This window comes from Carcharhinus amblyrhynchos, chromosome 30 (assembly GCF_965287045.1).
Source record: "Carcharhinus amblyrhynchos chromosome 30, sCarAmb.v2.hapA, whole genome shotgun sequence".
In the NCBI taxonomy this organism is placed as follows: domain Eukaryota; kingdom Metazoa; phylum Chordata; class Chondrichthyes; order Carcharhiniformes; family Carcharhinidae; genus Carcharhinus; species Carcharhinus amblyrhynchos.
Genome location: NC_137353.1, coordinates 7,899,606 through 7,915,582, shown reverse-complemented (window position 1 = coordinate 7,915,582; position 15,977 = coordinate 7,899,606). Strand labels below are relative to the sequence as shown.

General features: G+C 39.3%; 1 protein-coding gene across 6 annotated transcripts in view; it reads right to left on the bottom strand.

The window, feature by feature from the left end:
• rerea (arginine-glutamic acid dipeptide (RE) repeats a) overlaps positions 1–15,977 on the bottom strand; it is a 529,737-nt gene that overhangs the window by 399,692 nt on the left and 114,068 nt on the right. The window contains exon 1 of one of the 6 annotated variants that reach the window (XM_080215243.1): positions 15,621–15,642. The exons of the other annotated variants lie outside the window; for them this stretch is intronic. The gene's annotated coding sequence lies outside the window, so the exon portion shown is untranslated. Of the gene's footprint in view, positions 1–15,620; positions 15,643–15,977 lie in introns of those variants that run through there. 6 annotated transcript variants of the gene reach the window in all.

Here is a 15,977-nt window from a genome sequence, read left to right as displayed (position 1 = left end):
ACAAATCTTTAAGGCCAGTTAAATGACACCACCATGAATGAAAGCGTGGATTTATGTAGTATTCAAATATCCGATAATCTATTTTAGCAGGAGGAAGTACAGCTGGTGAAAGAGGTCCCAGTGCAATAAAGGATCAATATAAACAGACACCACCTCAGAGGGAAGAATTTTTCAAACTTTTTCTTCATTTCTTAGCTACTCGTTTTTTTCTTATGACTTATTGCTTCAGCTGAACATGTTCTGTTTAATCATATCTTTATTGGCAAGTCCTGTGATGAAATATACCAATTATTATTATATACTGAATGGTGTTCCTTCCACTATTGTTGGGTGGTAAGTACTCTTGTGTATTGAATGATATGTACCGGGAAAAGGGGTGTGAAGGAAATTGATCAGGATTTCATTAAAACTGGAAGATTTTATCCAGTGAATGGCTATGCCATACTGACAAGGAAGGTCCTGGGTTCAATTGCTATTCTATAATGAACTGGTTATAATCTCAACTGATGCAGCAAAAAGGATATTATAATTGGCCTCTGTGCAGCAGAAGGATAACGGAATGAGAAGACAGTGAAGGAAAGAAAGGGAAATAAAATGGGTAGGTTTCCCGATTTTGCTCACAATTCATGAACCTTCTTCGAAGTGCACGGCTGTGGGAAAAGGAATGGAGTTGGACGTGGTTCTCCTTCAGTAGAACAGTATGCCAATACTAATTGTTAAGGCTCACATACCAAGTGTCACCTGGAAAAGGTACAGAATAGCTGTCACAATCATACTCTAGCAGGGGCTCGACATTTTCAAGAATAAAGGCGGCACAAATTATGAGAAAAGAAAAGCTAAGTCTCAAATTCATATTGTTATTAAATCACATAATAGGTTAAATATTTCTTCAATATATTTCAGGAGTTTGGGATTTCTTTTTTCCTTGTTATTATATTTAACGATCACTCATTTAGTCCCTTGCCTACACCATGTAGCAATTTCATCGATATGTCAATTTAATGTAACTATTGCTGTAAATTTTAGCATACTTGTTTAATCTACATCAATCGCAGTTCTGTATCTTACTCCCAGGAGACCTTTCTAGTTGGCTTGCAAACAGAAAGATCCCTGCTCTACGTAAGACATTTTTGATATTTTCTGTACAATAAAACTCTCAAGTGCACGTGATATCATAAATAAAACGATTTCAAATTTCACTAATACTTTGTTAGGAAATCTCCTTTAACGTTGAAGTCAAGACCTTCATTAATAACACAGGAAATGAGTATATAGCATACTTTTGAATTCAACACAAAAACCATGACTTGTTTTGTTTCTCCATTAAGTTTCTACATACAATACAATGAAATTGAAGCAGGTGAATGTACTATTATTTATTATTGTCACAAGTAGGCTCACATTAACACTGCAATTAAGTTACTGTGAAAATCCCCAAGTCGCCACACTCCGACGCCTGTTCAGGTACATTGAGGGAGAATTTAGCATGGCCAATGCGCTTAACCAACTTGCCTTTTGGACTGTGGGAAGAAACCGGAGCAGCTAGAGGAAACCCACACAGGCACAGGGAGAACGTGCAGACTTCACAGACAGTGACCCAAACCGGGATTCGAACCTTGATCCCTGGCGCTGTGATGCATGTTGTCGCGTTGGACTGGGCTAAGCACAGAAAGAAGTCTCACAACACCAGGTTAAAGTCCAACAGGTTTATTTGGCACTAGCTTTTGGAATCTATGCTGTGAGACATCAGTGCTAACCACTGTGCCACCCCCATATGGTACTTGGATCTGTTTTTGTATATTGAAATGCAAAAATTCAGAATGAATTGTGTGGGAGTCTGAAACCAGGAATAATCGCCAATAACTCCATTAAAGAATTTAAAAGAAAGTTCTTAAGTCAGAGTGATAGAATAAGGATCTTGATTTGATGTGGAGTAAAATGACAGTTAAATAAGTACCCAAGCAGAAATAATCAGAAGAATAGAGTGTTGAAGAGGAGAGGGAGCAGCCTTGTTTGGAGTATAAACACCAACATTAGCTGAACAAGGCAACCTGCTTACGGACTATAAATAACATATAACTTTATGCAGTTGAGCAGAAAAACATACATGCACATAAGGGAAGCTTAATAAATGCATGATGGACGAAGGAATGGAAGGATGTGTTAACAAGGTGATTTAAGTTTCAGATGGGCCATAAAGATTAGTACAGACACATTGGGCCAAAGCCCATTTCTGTGCTGCTGATTATGTCAATGCAATTCCAGTGTTTGAACATTAATCCACATCAGTTGGTTTTAACCAAACTATTATAGTTAAAAACAAAATATTGCAGCTGCTGGAACCTGAAACAAAAACAGAAAATGCTAGAGAATCTCAGCAGGTCTGACAACATCTGTGCAGAGAGAATAGAGCCAACACTGAGTCTGGATGACCCTTCGTCAGAGAATATTATAGTTTGTCTTTCCAAACAAGGCAAGGAACACAGAAGACATTTTAATTATTTGCACGTTTATTAAATCAGTCACTCACCTTTAGCTTACTAATTAAGGTAACATTTAAACATAAGACAACTGCTCAATTTCAGTTTACGGCAATCACTTAGTTTGCGGGAATGGAAAAAAAACGGTGACTACTGAAGCTTCAAAAAAGTAGTTCAAATACATATAGCATGTAGAATTCAAAACATTGGGAGGTAGGCTGCAAATGGCATACTAACAACCAGGAATCCAAGCTGTTTGGCCATTGTTATAATCATTTTGGGATCAAAGTCAATAATGTGCACCCAAAGACAGATAACATCATTCAATCAATCTTAATACTCTGTAAGATGCTAAAACTAGAAACATTAATTTGGGGAAGGAAACATTTACCTTTGATCAGACAGAAAGGCTGCTATATATATAAACTGCACAGCAAAAGTGGTGTTGTCCAGGAGACTGCCTTACATGTAAATTATAACGCAACTTCAACCCACACCTCTGAATTCAAAGTCACTGATAATTTAAATTATTTCGTGCTAAATTCAAACACTATGTTACTTATACTGCTTAATCCAAATGATTGGATTTTTTTTTAAAACTGGTCTTAAAGTAGCGTCGGGAGACTAGCTAGGGTAAATGCATGGGGTTATGGGGATTGGGCCTGGACGGGTTTGTGGTCAGTGCAAACTTGATGGTCCAAAAGGCCTCCTTCTGCACTGTAGGATTCTGTGTGCCACCCACCGAAGCATACAATAAAATATATTTTGCAAACTGCTGAACAAGCTGACTGTAAACTGGCTTGACTCATTCGGTACTCTGGTACGTCCAGAGGATGTGATACGCTGCCATTTATAATGCATGTTTTCCTTTCTTTTTACTCAATATCCCAAAAGAATCTTCTTTAAAAATCCGCACTTTATGAATAGGTTGGAAGAGCTTAGTTCATATCTGCATTCCATTTCAGAGGCATGGAGTTGAACAGCACAAAACAAGAACAATCTGTTGAGATGAAAGTAATGCCAAAATTATGTTATTTAGCCAAGGGATAAGGATTAAGTAGAGTTCAGTCATTTTCCTTGACAGGGTCATCTGGAGATGACAGTTGAAAGACGATGAGTCGTGTTAATGATAATGCAAACCCTGATGTTACATGCTGAATGAAAGCCTGAAGCCTTATACAGAAGGGCTCCAGGATAATTGTAACAGGTGACAGATCAGAAATATCGAACTGCATCATAACCAAATGTTTTCCATAAAGCAATAAGTGGAGTTTTGGGAAAGTTTTTTTAAAAAATGCCAAGATAGTTTCAACTGGAGGATTAAAGTTCTAAAGTACATTCTGTCCCTTTCATCTGTCGAATAGCTAAGTTGCAGCCAAATGTTATCCTTCCAGTTCAGAAGCAATATGGTTGAATCAAGAATATTCCTCAATTGTGATGAACTAACAACATAACAGGATTACTCTACAGACCAAATTGAAGCAGCACCTTGCTGGTGAAAGTTGCTGAATCTGGGTACTCCTACTGGTGTCACTGGTCCATTAACCTCTGCAAGATGTGCCAGGTTATCGACACGGATGCCATCATCTCACATGAGAACACCATCCACCAGATACACGGTACGTACTCTTGTGACTCAGCCAACGTTATCTACCTAATATGCTGCAGGAAAGGATGTCTCAAGGCACTGGTAGGACCACGCAGATGCTACAACAATGATGAATGAACACCGCTCGACAATCACCAGGCAGGAGTGTTCCCAGTTGGGGAACACGTCAGCAGTCACGGACATTCAGCCTCTGATCTTTGGGTAAGCATTCTCCAGGGTGGCCTTCACAACACACAACACAGATTCACTGAGCAGAAACTGATAGCCAAGTTCCGCACGTGAGGACTGCCTCAACTGGGATCTTGGGTTCACGTCACACTACCTGTAACCCCCGCGACTTGCCTGAGCTTGCAAAATCTCATTAACTGTCCTGATTTGAGGCAATTCACACCTCTCTAACCTGAGCTTAACCCCCTCTTCACTCACATTGTCTGCATCTGTAAAGACTTGATTACCTGCGAAGGCTCACATTTCAACCACTATTTTCTAATTGAGTCTGTGTCTATATATGTCCTGCTCGTGAACCTAATCCTACACTCACCTGATGAAGCAACAGTGCTCCGAAAGTTCGTGCTGCCAAATAAACCTGTTGGACTTTAACCTGGTGTTGTGAGACTTTTTGCTGTCATTAGTCCAGACATACTGACTGGCTCCAGATAGAAATATATACATAACACTCAGTTGTTTTCAGTAGCAACATTAGTAACCAAAACAGAGGCAAAACTGACGGTTTGACTACATGCATCAGCTTTTCTCTGATCCTTTGTTATTATAAGTAAAAGACTTTCACAAAAACATTAGATAAAGGCAAAATACTGTAGATGCTGGAATCTGAAGCAAAAACAGAAAATGCTGGGCAAACTCAACAAGTCTGATAGCATCTGTGGAGCAAGAGCTCTGGTGAAGGGTCATCCAGACTTGAAACGTTGGCTGTATTCTCTCTCCACAGATGCAGTCAGATCTGCTGAGATTTTCCAGCATTTTCTGTTCTTTGAATAAAGATATCATCCTTTATAAAACAATTAGCAGCACCAGTCATAAAACTTTCAAACGGAATGCAATTGGTCAGGCAAAATTTCAGGACCTTTAAGAAAAAAAAGTTTATAGGATACAGTGCCATGGCCATGCAAGAGCTTCTGGGGCAAACCTGCAATTGCAAGATTTTCAACGTACTGACGGTCAGAAAAAGAATTGGAGAAAGCAAATTGCGAGAAAGTGCTTTATTTGCTGCTTGGAAAAGGTTCTGCCCTGATCTTTCCAACAGGCAGCACAGATGGGAATTACTGGCTCACAGCACTTTGCAACACAGAAATCCACTTGCTGCAATACAATTTTAAACACATACTGAAATGATGGAATTGATGTGAGTCTCGTAGAATCTTGGTAGCATTCCCGTGAAATTGCTAGATGTAAAATTGCTTTACTGTTCCAAAACTATAGTTTATAGTTGTTTGTATGCCTGAACAGTCACCAAAATGGCATGCAATGTAATCTTCTGGGCACCATTTTATATTGCACAACATCAGAAAGTGATTTACAATAACAAATGCATCACTACTTATGTGTAAAATCAATGATTACTAAATAACTTAAATATTTCAAAAGCAGGAAACCTTTGTAGCCTTTCAAATACTGTGCCAACTTTAGTAATGAAAACTAAGCATAGTAAAAGTTGGTCTTCTGGGGTAGGGATGGATGGCAGGAGGACAAAGGAAAGGAGGGCAATTATGATTGGTGTAAAATCCTCTAAATGGACAGTACTAGTAAGCCGAAAGTTATGCCAATTTGGAAGAGGAACAAAAAAAAATCAGGGCACAGCATTTAAAACTTCATTGAACTGATGGCAAAAACAACTGCTACTGTGGATAAAATTACTTTATTTCTTTCAGAGCTAGGCAATTTGTGGTTCTTTTTACAAATTACTCAGGTTGACCATAGAAAGTACCACAACTTTAACAAGGTATGGTTGATGTTGCTGGCTTTTAAATGCAACGCTAGATATACTTTTTTTTTACTTGTGGAGCTAAAACAATAACTCAGTAACAGGCAACTTCTTGTTCTGGCATATTCCAATTTGTCAACCAAATTAATATTTAAATAAGCTTTGTTAAGCTTGTTAAAGTGAGAAGCATGGAAAACAACTAAAACCAAACAAGAATACGAAAAAAAATTGTAATGACGTAAATGAAGGTTGTAAAAATGTTCAATTGAACAGGTAAAAAAAATTATAAAAAACAATTCGAAAGGTTGGTGCAGTTTGCATGGCATTGTATTTAAGGAGCAATTAAATCTCATCTGCATTGAAGCCCGTGTAAGCTACAGAAAAGATTTTTTTTTATATATTATCCCCAACGCAGTTTTTAACCTCTCCTGAAGGAACCAATCCCTACCAAGATAAAATTCCACACTCATGTCAGGAAGCTAGTTGACCACTGTCAACAGGAGTGGAAATCCTGGTCCATTTATCCTTCCCCATTCTAGTCCAGAGATCCTGAGGCATACTAACCACACTGCTGCTCCTGCTGACGATCAAGTAATAGCAACCAAATGTGGGATATTCTGATGCAGATGGCTGTTGGATTCTGGGCAGTGCCTCATCCATAGCACATAGCACGATACATGTAGCGAAACAGTATGTGCTTCAAATTCTACAAGAAACAATGTATTGTTGCATCATATTAAAACTGTTGGCAGGAACCATCACTTAAGATGATTGCAGCTTTGCACATAAGCAGCAATAGATTTGCAGTGTGCCAAATGATTTTGGCATTGTACTCCTATTGATTGAAACGACTAAAGAAAGCACTTGCTTTATAGACTTGAAAGGACAGAAAACGATATTGCTTTTAAACTGGTGCTGTATAATTTATGAAAATAAGCATACATCAGTTTGTGGTAGTAGTGATACATTTATCAGTGCTTTCATAGTAAAGTTTTCCAACTGTGGTACTTTACAATACCAAGTGAAACCTGAGCACTGCGCACTGCTTCCACTTAATGAGTTGGTCTGACAGTACGGGTCCTTTTTCTAGCAACCGAACCAATAATAGCATCATCGCACCATGGATAGCTGGGCCATTAGAAGTTAGTATTAATGTGGATTGGCTGACACAAGGTAAATTTATAATGCACGTATAATACAATTTGCACAATCTCTAGTAGGTTGTTCTTTTATGATGTTGGAGCAGGGCATGTTGTTGAGGGCAGTAACTAGGCACCTTTATTCTGCATCTATGTCACTACACCAAGCCCAAGAATACTTGACCTTGACTGAATGTTTAAGTGTGTGGTATGTCATTCACCTATATAGCTACCCTTCATGTCAATCAGTTCAAATATTCACCACTTTAAAAAAAAGTCCCTTGGGTTCCATGCAGGAACACCAGCCAGATTATTTTAATTAAATTTAAAGTCGAAAATTTAATTATGTAACCAACGAAACAAACACACTTCTTTCTAGTAATCACATTTCCCTCAAGTCAGTTGATGCAGTGTCAATATGGCCAGACCAAATACACAGTGTTATGGCCAGAGTGGGGACTCAAGCAGAGGTCAAAATTTATCACAAAAAAGGAGTAAAAAAAATCCATGCCCAGTATTAAAAAATCATAAATTTTCAATCAAAACATATCTGCCAATGATAATAAAGTTGGAAGCTCTGGCATACAATGACGGTGATATAAATTAGTTGCAACAAGACAGAGATGGGCTAGCAGACAATTGGAAGGTGGCATTCAACACAGAAGTGCAAGGTGGTACATTTTGGCAGAAGGAATGGGAGAATACTGACTCAATGGCATAGATCTGAAGAATGTGCAGAGACTGTGGGACTTTGAGGTCTGTGGGTACACAGATCCTTGAGGGCAGCAGGACATATTAAGAGAGTACTTAGAAAATCACATGGGATTGCTGGCTTCATAAACAGATATTGGGTACAAATGCAGCAAGATTATGCTGGACCTTTATAAAGCTTTAATTAGGCTACAATTTGAGATTGCATCCAACTCTGATCACACTTTAGGAAGGGTGTAATAGACCCTGAAAAGGCACAGGGGGAGGTTTATAAGAATGGTTCCAGAGACGGGTGGTTTTAGCTATAAAGTTAGGCTGGAGAAGCTGCCGTTGTTCTCTCTGAAGCAAAGATGATCGAGGGGAGATTTCATAGAGGTGCACGTGATTGACAGGTTCATATTCAGGTAAACAAAGAAATCTTGCCCCCATTAGCTGATGGTGCAAGGACAAGGGGTCACAAATTTTAAGATTCTGGGCAAGAGATTGAGCAAGAACTTTTTTATGCAGAGTAGTAATGAGCTGGGATTTGCTGCCTATGATGGCGTTTGAAGCAAAGGCAATCAATGAAGCTGGATGAGCACTTAAGGCAAATAAACTTGTCGGGTAACAGGAATAGAGTGGGGAGATGGCATTGATTGGATTGCTCTGCAGAGAGTCAATGTCGAATTAATAGGTTGAATGGCCTCCATCTCTGTTGTACTATAATGAATTTGTGACTCAGAAAACCATAAGTGCTGGTCCAGTATCGAGCGTAATGGTGGCATAACTTTCAGACACTTGGCCGGACTTTCCAAATTCAAATGCTAACTGAAATTTGAATTTCAAAATCAATGCTAGCCTTCCTTGGCAGCCAACACATACTGTAGGCATTTACAATTAGCCGTTTAAGGATGATTGAGGCAACAAGAAAATTTGCAAGTGAAAAATGAACCAGTGCTGCACTTTGTAGAAATATGGGATTAAACATTTAGTTTTATACAAACTGTGGGGAGCAGAGAGAAACTCTCCTGTGCCTACTTCTAATGAAACCTATAAATTCAGTGTATATTAAATTTTGCAAAGGACTCCAATATTACAATAGACTACAGATGATTGAAGGATTATTAACACCATAATTGCCTATTACACTGTTTGAAAACTACTGCAATGTTCATTGAATTTTGCTCCCTTGTCACTCCTGTGTGAATTTTCTGCCCAGACCTGGTGTGATCATTGGTTATTATACATTTGAAGTACATTTTATGGATAGCTCTACTGGATTTGAAATCTAAAAACACTAATATAGGAGAATGAACAAAATGTTCCAATACCAAAGGTTCTACTATGCAAGTCATAACTGTAGCATTCAGCTTTACCTTAAGGCAAAACTACATTCCTGATGAAACCCTGATAATATGTCAGCTTATTCACCCATGATTACATAATTTCACCCCAAGTTTGAGGTTCAAAATTATTTTCAAAAATCCAAAACGTTAAATACTGCTTTGGTAAGCACTGCTCACTTTTATATCTAAACATATTTTTCTGAAATGAAGACATCACACTCGAGTATGCAACACTGCGCATTCTTCGCAATGAAATTTTAAAATCGTTCTTCCTTTCACATTTGCTGGGCTTTTTCTCAGATAGTGAGAAAGTGGTAGCCAATGCATACTGATGCTCTTCAAATTCTATGCCTGAGGTAGGTAATCTGTGTGGGGTTTTTCTGGTGCCATTGTGGATTTGTAGCACACAACAGAGTGAACATTCAGGCTTATAATAGTATGGCAGTGACTGATTCTACAAGGAAACAGTTAGTTTAAACTATGTTATATATCCATGCTTAAAAGGGAATACAGCATTGAAACAACTAGTATAGACAGTATACTTAGCACACCACTACTACAAAGAATCTACTTGTTAAATACAATAAATATAGTCCTGCATGGGCCATTAAATCAAGGTTTCCTCTGCTCTCTCAGGTAGACGCAAAAGATCCTTTGATAATATTCAACCAGAAGGTGACTTTTCCTGCCATTCTGGCCAATATTTATGCACCAATATCACTAAAATCAGAATATTGGATCGTTGTATCATTGCCATTTGTGGGATTTTGCTGTGTACAGTTTAGCCACCACATTTCCCTATATTAAAATAGTAACTACATTTCACAAGTACTTCATTATCTATGAAGCACACTGGGGTGCTTATAGGAAAGGTGTTAAATAAATGCTAGCCTTTTCTTTATTTAAATATTTGGAACAGAGCCTAAAAAGGCAATGCTAAAAAAAACTTGTGTTAAAATTTGTTCTAGTATGCTTCATTTGTATTAATTTAAATAAACCTTAAGCAGAAAGTGCCAATGTGAAGAGAAATATATGCTGGAATAGTACTAGCTTTTGCAATTCTAGCACGTCTGCCCTTTTCCCCATCATTGGTAGTTGTGACTTCATTGATCTCGGCCCTAGGATGAAATTCTCTTCACAAGCTCCTCAAAGTCTTTCCTCCTCCTTCAAGCTTATCTCTTTGACTGAGATTTTGGTCATCCCTCCTGATGTTTCCCTTTGCTCAACCTCCATTCATACGCCACATTACCTCTATGAAGCACCTTGGAGGATCTAATATATTAAAAGATGCTTTATAAACGCCAGACCTGGTTTGTAGTAAATAAATGTCAGCTTTGCCAATGTTCATTGGCTGAGCAATGATCTTATTTCATTGTCTTGCCAGTTTAATTTATTAAATGCAGCTCAACATTATGCTCCAACCTGGTACAATTCATTTACAGCGGTATAGAACAGGGATTTGCATCTTCAGTGAACTGAAAACCTTCATTCCATCGGCACTTGTGCATTACGAAACTGACAGAAGTTCAAGCAACATCTGGCTGATTAGACATTAAGTTCAGAATGGCTTGAGATCCATTTCACTGAACTATGGTTATTTAGTTGGTGCAGCCAAGGATAAAAGAAACATCCTAACTACATTAGCCATGCTGTTGCAAATTTCAACTTTTACAAAAGTAGCATGCAGAAAAGTTCATTTTCCCGATTTATCTGAAACTTAATTTGTCTGTTCAAAATGTAGCAAACAGGTAGAAGTACATCTTCATGACTTGTCCATTTCCTCTCCTGTGGGCACTAGTTTTTGCTGGGATATATACGCATGGTAAAGGTAGTCTCTGAGTACCACATATGCAAGGCATGTATGTGTAAACTAGTTATTCCACTGTGGAGGGCATCAGAGTCAAGCAATGTTTAATTTATCTTGCCCCAATTAATGCAAACAACACGTTCTATTGCATAGCACCTTAAATATAGCAAAATGGTCCAAGGTACTTCAAAGGAGCAGTATGGTGGCACAGTGGTTAGTGCTGCTGCCTCACAGCACCAGGGATCTGGTTCGATTCCTAGTTTGGGTCACTGTCTGTGTGGAATCTGCACATTCTCCCAGTGTCTGCATGGATTTCCTCCCATAGTCCAAAAAACATGCTGGTTTGGTGTATTAGCCATACTAAACTCTCCCTCAGTGTACCCGAACAGGCACCAGAGTGTGGCAACTACAGGATTTTCACAGTAACTTCATTGCAGTTAATCTGTGATGCTAATAAATAAAAATAAACCATTGGGCATAATTTGACAATGAGTCACATATGATGATATTAGGACAAGTGACCAAAAGTCTGATTCATTTTCATAGATAAATTTTGAGGAGAGAAGAGTAGAGACACTTAGGAAGGCAATACCCTACATTATTAGTCTATTTCTAATTCTTTTCTATTTCACGGTGCCTTATTTGATGTCACTCAACACAATTGCTTCTTTTCAAGCTTGAAACATCAAAATCCCAGTTCCCTGCCCAAAAAAACGTAATTGACAGGACAAAAAATTGCAATCACTTATATGCATTCAAGGATTAATAAGAACATTTGTTTTTAAGAGGATAGAGTCTGAGTTTATTTTGTTTGCCTTCTATAGAAATGCACAAGTGATGGGATAAAATTTGTGATGTAGCAAAACTGAAGAGCTTCACCTCAGTAAAACATGTTCTTTGTCAAAAATGTACACGTTTGAATCAGGAAACTTGCTGGAAGCTCTAACTGAACTCTTCTAAAAAGAAACTAAAGCAGTCATTTGAGCTTTCAGTCAAATATGGCGAGACAATTTGCATCACTGTACCTTCCACATTCCAATACCATTGAGATGCAATCTACCTGCCTGCAAAAACCACCAAAACCAACGGTTTCCAGGGAATGTGAATGAACCACAGCTCCTACATAGAGACAAACCACTTAAACAATGGCTGAGAGAGATATTCCCAGACAGAAGGTGGCATTCTCTCAACCTACCCGTGAGTTTGGTAACAGACAGGCACAGAGAACCTGGCAGGAACCAAAAAGTCAGAAACCTACCGGCATAAAATTATGTTGCAATTCTCCCAGTGGTAGGTTAGTCATCCCACTGGCAAGTGGTGTGAATGCAATTTGCATCTCATGAATGTTCATTGAAACAGCTGCCCACCAGTGTCCCATCAGGCCTTTCATTCTTGCATCACTTGCGGGAAATCACATCAGCTTCAAACTCGATTACTAAGGAATCACGTGCACCAGATGCCCTCAGTTTGCAAGAGGCTTTGAGATGAATGCAAGCGTTTCTGCCAAAGTGCTGTATTGCTCCTGATGCACTGTTCACCGTTCTGCCCGGACAGACTAGTTCCCGCCTTCCAACTCCATGCTGAGCTGGTTATCATGGTCAATACCATACTGCTGGACCTATGGACTCTTGTACCACCATCTCAGTTCAGTACTGCACCTAGGGTTTGGGAGTACAGGAATCTTCTGCCCCTCTGGTGCCACACACTAGTGTCTATCTGGACAGTGAGCTGTGGGACTCATGTAGCCATCGCAACGAAGCACCAAATGTACAGTGGCACAGTGGTTAGCACTGCTGCCTTAATGCCAGAGACCCCAGTTCGATTCCCAGCTTGGGTTACTGTCTGTGTGGAGTTGGCACATTCTCAGTGTCTGTGTGGGTTTCCTCCATGTGCTCTCGTTTCCTCCCACAGTCCGGAAGACGTGCTGGTTAGGTGCATTGACCCAAACAGGCACATTACTTGTGACTAATAAATAAATAAGTTCAAATGGGGGTGCAGTGCGAGGAGGGAGTGGGGAAAGAGGGGTGAGGGCTCACAACAGCATGCAGAGGGGCAAGGGGTTTGAAGATGACGATAAACAATGGGAGGCAGAGGGGAGGGAAGTTGGACCCCAACAAGGCTGCATGAATAGCTCACAAAAGGGTCAAAGAAATACCACACTCTATACTGGAAGGGGATGGATGGCTGCAGGTGTGGTGGGTAGAGATCCACTTGTGGCGCCTCACAGGTAATTGGCTCATGAGGAAGGTGGCCAAATTGAAGAACAGACATCTTGAGGCTGTTAGCCTTTTCCCACTGGTTGCTGACATCTGCAGGATTTGATGAAGATAGGCAGGCTGAAGAGAGTGATACGAGTGTTCTGGGCTGGGGTGTTTAAACACGGCACCAGGGCCTTCAAACCTGTCAGCTGCTAGCCCACCAGGAGAATTGGAGGGGTACTTGCCTCTTTATTTTTAATGAAATTGTAAGTGCAGAATCTGGAGCAGGATGTCATCATTTTGGTCAGTGGGACACATGCCAGCAAAGTCACCCATCACCACACCTAGTCTCAAAATAAGTGAATTCCACCCATGATCTGATTAAGTCATAATTGGAATACACTGCCCATGAGCTATTTGGATCACTGGGCAGTCAGGAGAAAAAGTAACGTGGCAAGCCCACTTTCTGTATGTCTCCAGCACCAGCTTTCTGGGCAGATCAAAACACATGCAACGGAGACACTGAGGGAACAAGATCTGAGCATGTTCCCTCCTCTTTCTGACTCTCCACCCAACTTGCTCGTAATTTTTAATCCTGTCTGCTGTTGTTTGACTCTCTTCTTGTGCCACAGAGATTTTAAAGAAAGAATTCAACTCTGCAACTGCTGCTTCCAGAAAAAAATCATCCCTCTGCATCTTTAAACCAGCAGGGCCACCAAATTCAGCCTGAAGACAATCAAATCACCAATCTCACAAACTGTATAGTGGAGACAGAAGGAACACGTCCACACATAACACCTTTTTGAACCAAACAAAGGCTGAAGGAACAGTCGCTCCCTGGTTAATCTATTTCCCGGGGCAATGCCTTGGCCAGAGCTGACCTGGTAAGAAGTCTAACAACACCAGGTTTAAGTCCAACCGATTTATTTGATAGTAAACTCACAAGCTTTCGAGGTTCCCCGATTCACCTGACAAAGAGGGGAACCTCGAAAGCTTGTGAGTTTACCATCAAATAAATCGGTTGGACTTAAACCTGGTGTTGGCAGACTTCTTACTTTGTTTACCCCAGTCCAATGCCGGCATCTCCACATCAGAGTTGACCTGGCCAGTTTGAATTTGAAGAAAGCTGAACAGTTAGCTTTTCCACGCTGCATTCTCCATGGCAACACCTCCACCCATTCAGAACCCACTGCCCTACCAATCATCACTCTATTCTAAGTATAAGTTTATTTATTAGTATCACAAGTAGAGGCTCACATTATCACTAGGAAATTACTGTGAAAATCCCCTAGTCACCACACTCTGATGCCTGTTCGGGTACACTGAAGGAGAAATTAGCATGGCCATGCAACATGCATGCATGCATTATAAACTATAGCTCTTTCTTACTGTTGGTAATTCGTCAGAAACTGTCCTGATGAGTGCAAAACCAAAAACTTTGACAGCATGTCCCTTTTTTCAGCAATACTCAAGCTCTGTACTACCATACACACAAAAGCTATCTTTTTTCCTCCTTGTTAAAACTTAAAGAAAACCTGTCTGCATTTGCCTTTACGATCGAGTGAATAAACAGTTAAACGCTAGCTGAATTGGCAAGAATATCCATTTTAACAAAAAAAAACTGTTGTGGCCAAACAAAGAATGGGATAAAGAGGGCAACCATTTGATCCCTCCTCACCTGATCTTATCAATAAAACTCTTTCTATGGTAACTTTTACTTTGAGAACAGAAAGTTAAGGGAAAAAAATCACCTGGTTGCCTTAAGCTGTAGATCATGTGCTCATTCTCCCAGCCACAGCTGGAGAAAAGGTTGATATAAAAAATATCCCTCCACTGAAAATACATAAACAAATCAAATAAACATTTATAAATGTTACACGGCAGGATTATAAACCTGTAATGTTTTCTTTTGCTTTTTCCAATTCCATTTTAGGAATGCACATACAAAATTCTTTTTGCAATAAAAAGCCTTTTATATACATCAATAGTTTTGAACATGTTGCAGTCTGTTGCTTTATATTTGCATATTTTTCATCAACTGAACTCATTTGCATTTATGCCAAATAGAAATTCCTTATCAGGATGTTAGAAGTAAACATGGATCAGTGAATGTTCTCTCCCATTTAGGTGGGTTGCTCAGCTAACTGCAGAACTATCTGAACATCATGCAAACAAGTTAGAAATCATCCTTGCAGCATTGAACAGAACCTTTCAATATCTTTCCAAAAATAATAAACAATTCTGAAGGCCTGACACTATAATGAAGACAGAATGGGTGGAAATGTATTCCATTACATGTATTACGAAGCTTAAAAATTCCAAAAGCCCAGTTACTATAGGCTGACAATGGCAGAGTTACAACTTCAAAACACACCCCTCTGAATCATAGTTTATAAAACTATATGTTACCTTTTTGGAGCTTTCCTCTGGCATTGCACCAGAGTTTGTATCTTCTATCGCCACTGCTAATTATCACTGTGGGTTTGTGATGCTTTCAATGCAATTCCCAAACATGTGACAGGAAGTTTGTATGTTTTACAGTATTATGCCTCCAACCCAGAAGTATAACTTGATCAGCTGTCAGGAACTAAGGGTTTTATTGAGCAGTATAGCATGCAATTTAAATTTCTAACAAACATCCAGAAAACATACACTGGTTCCTTTAGGTCTAAATTTTATATTAATAAATCATATTTCAATAATATATTTAATGCTGACAGTTTAAAATTTGGACCAAATTCTTAATCCTACAAAAGGCAAATATTG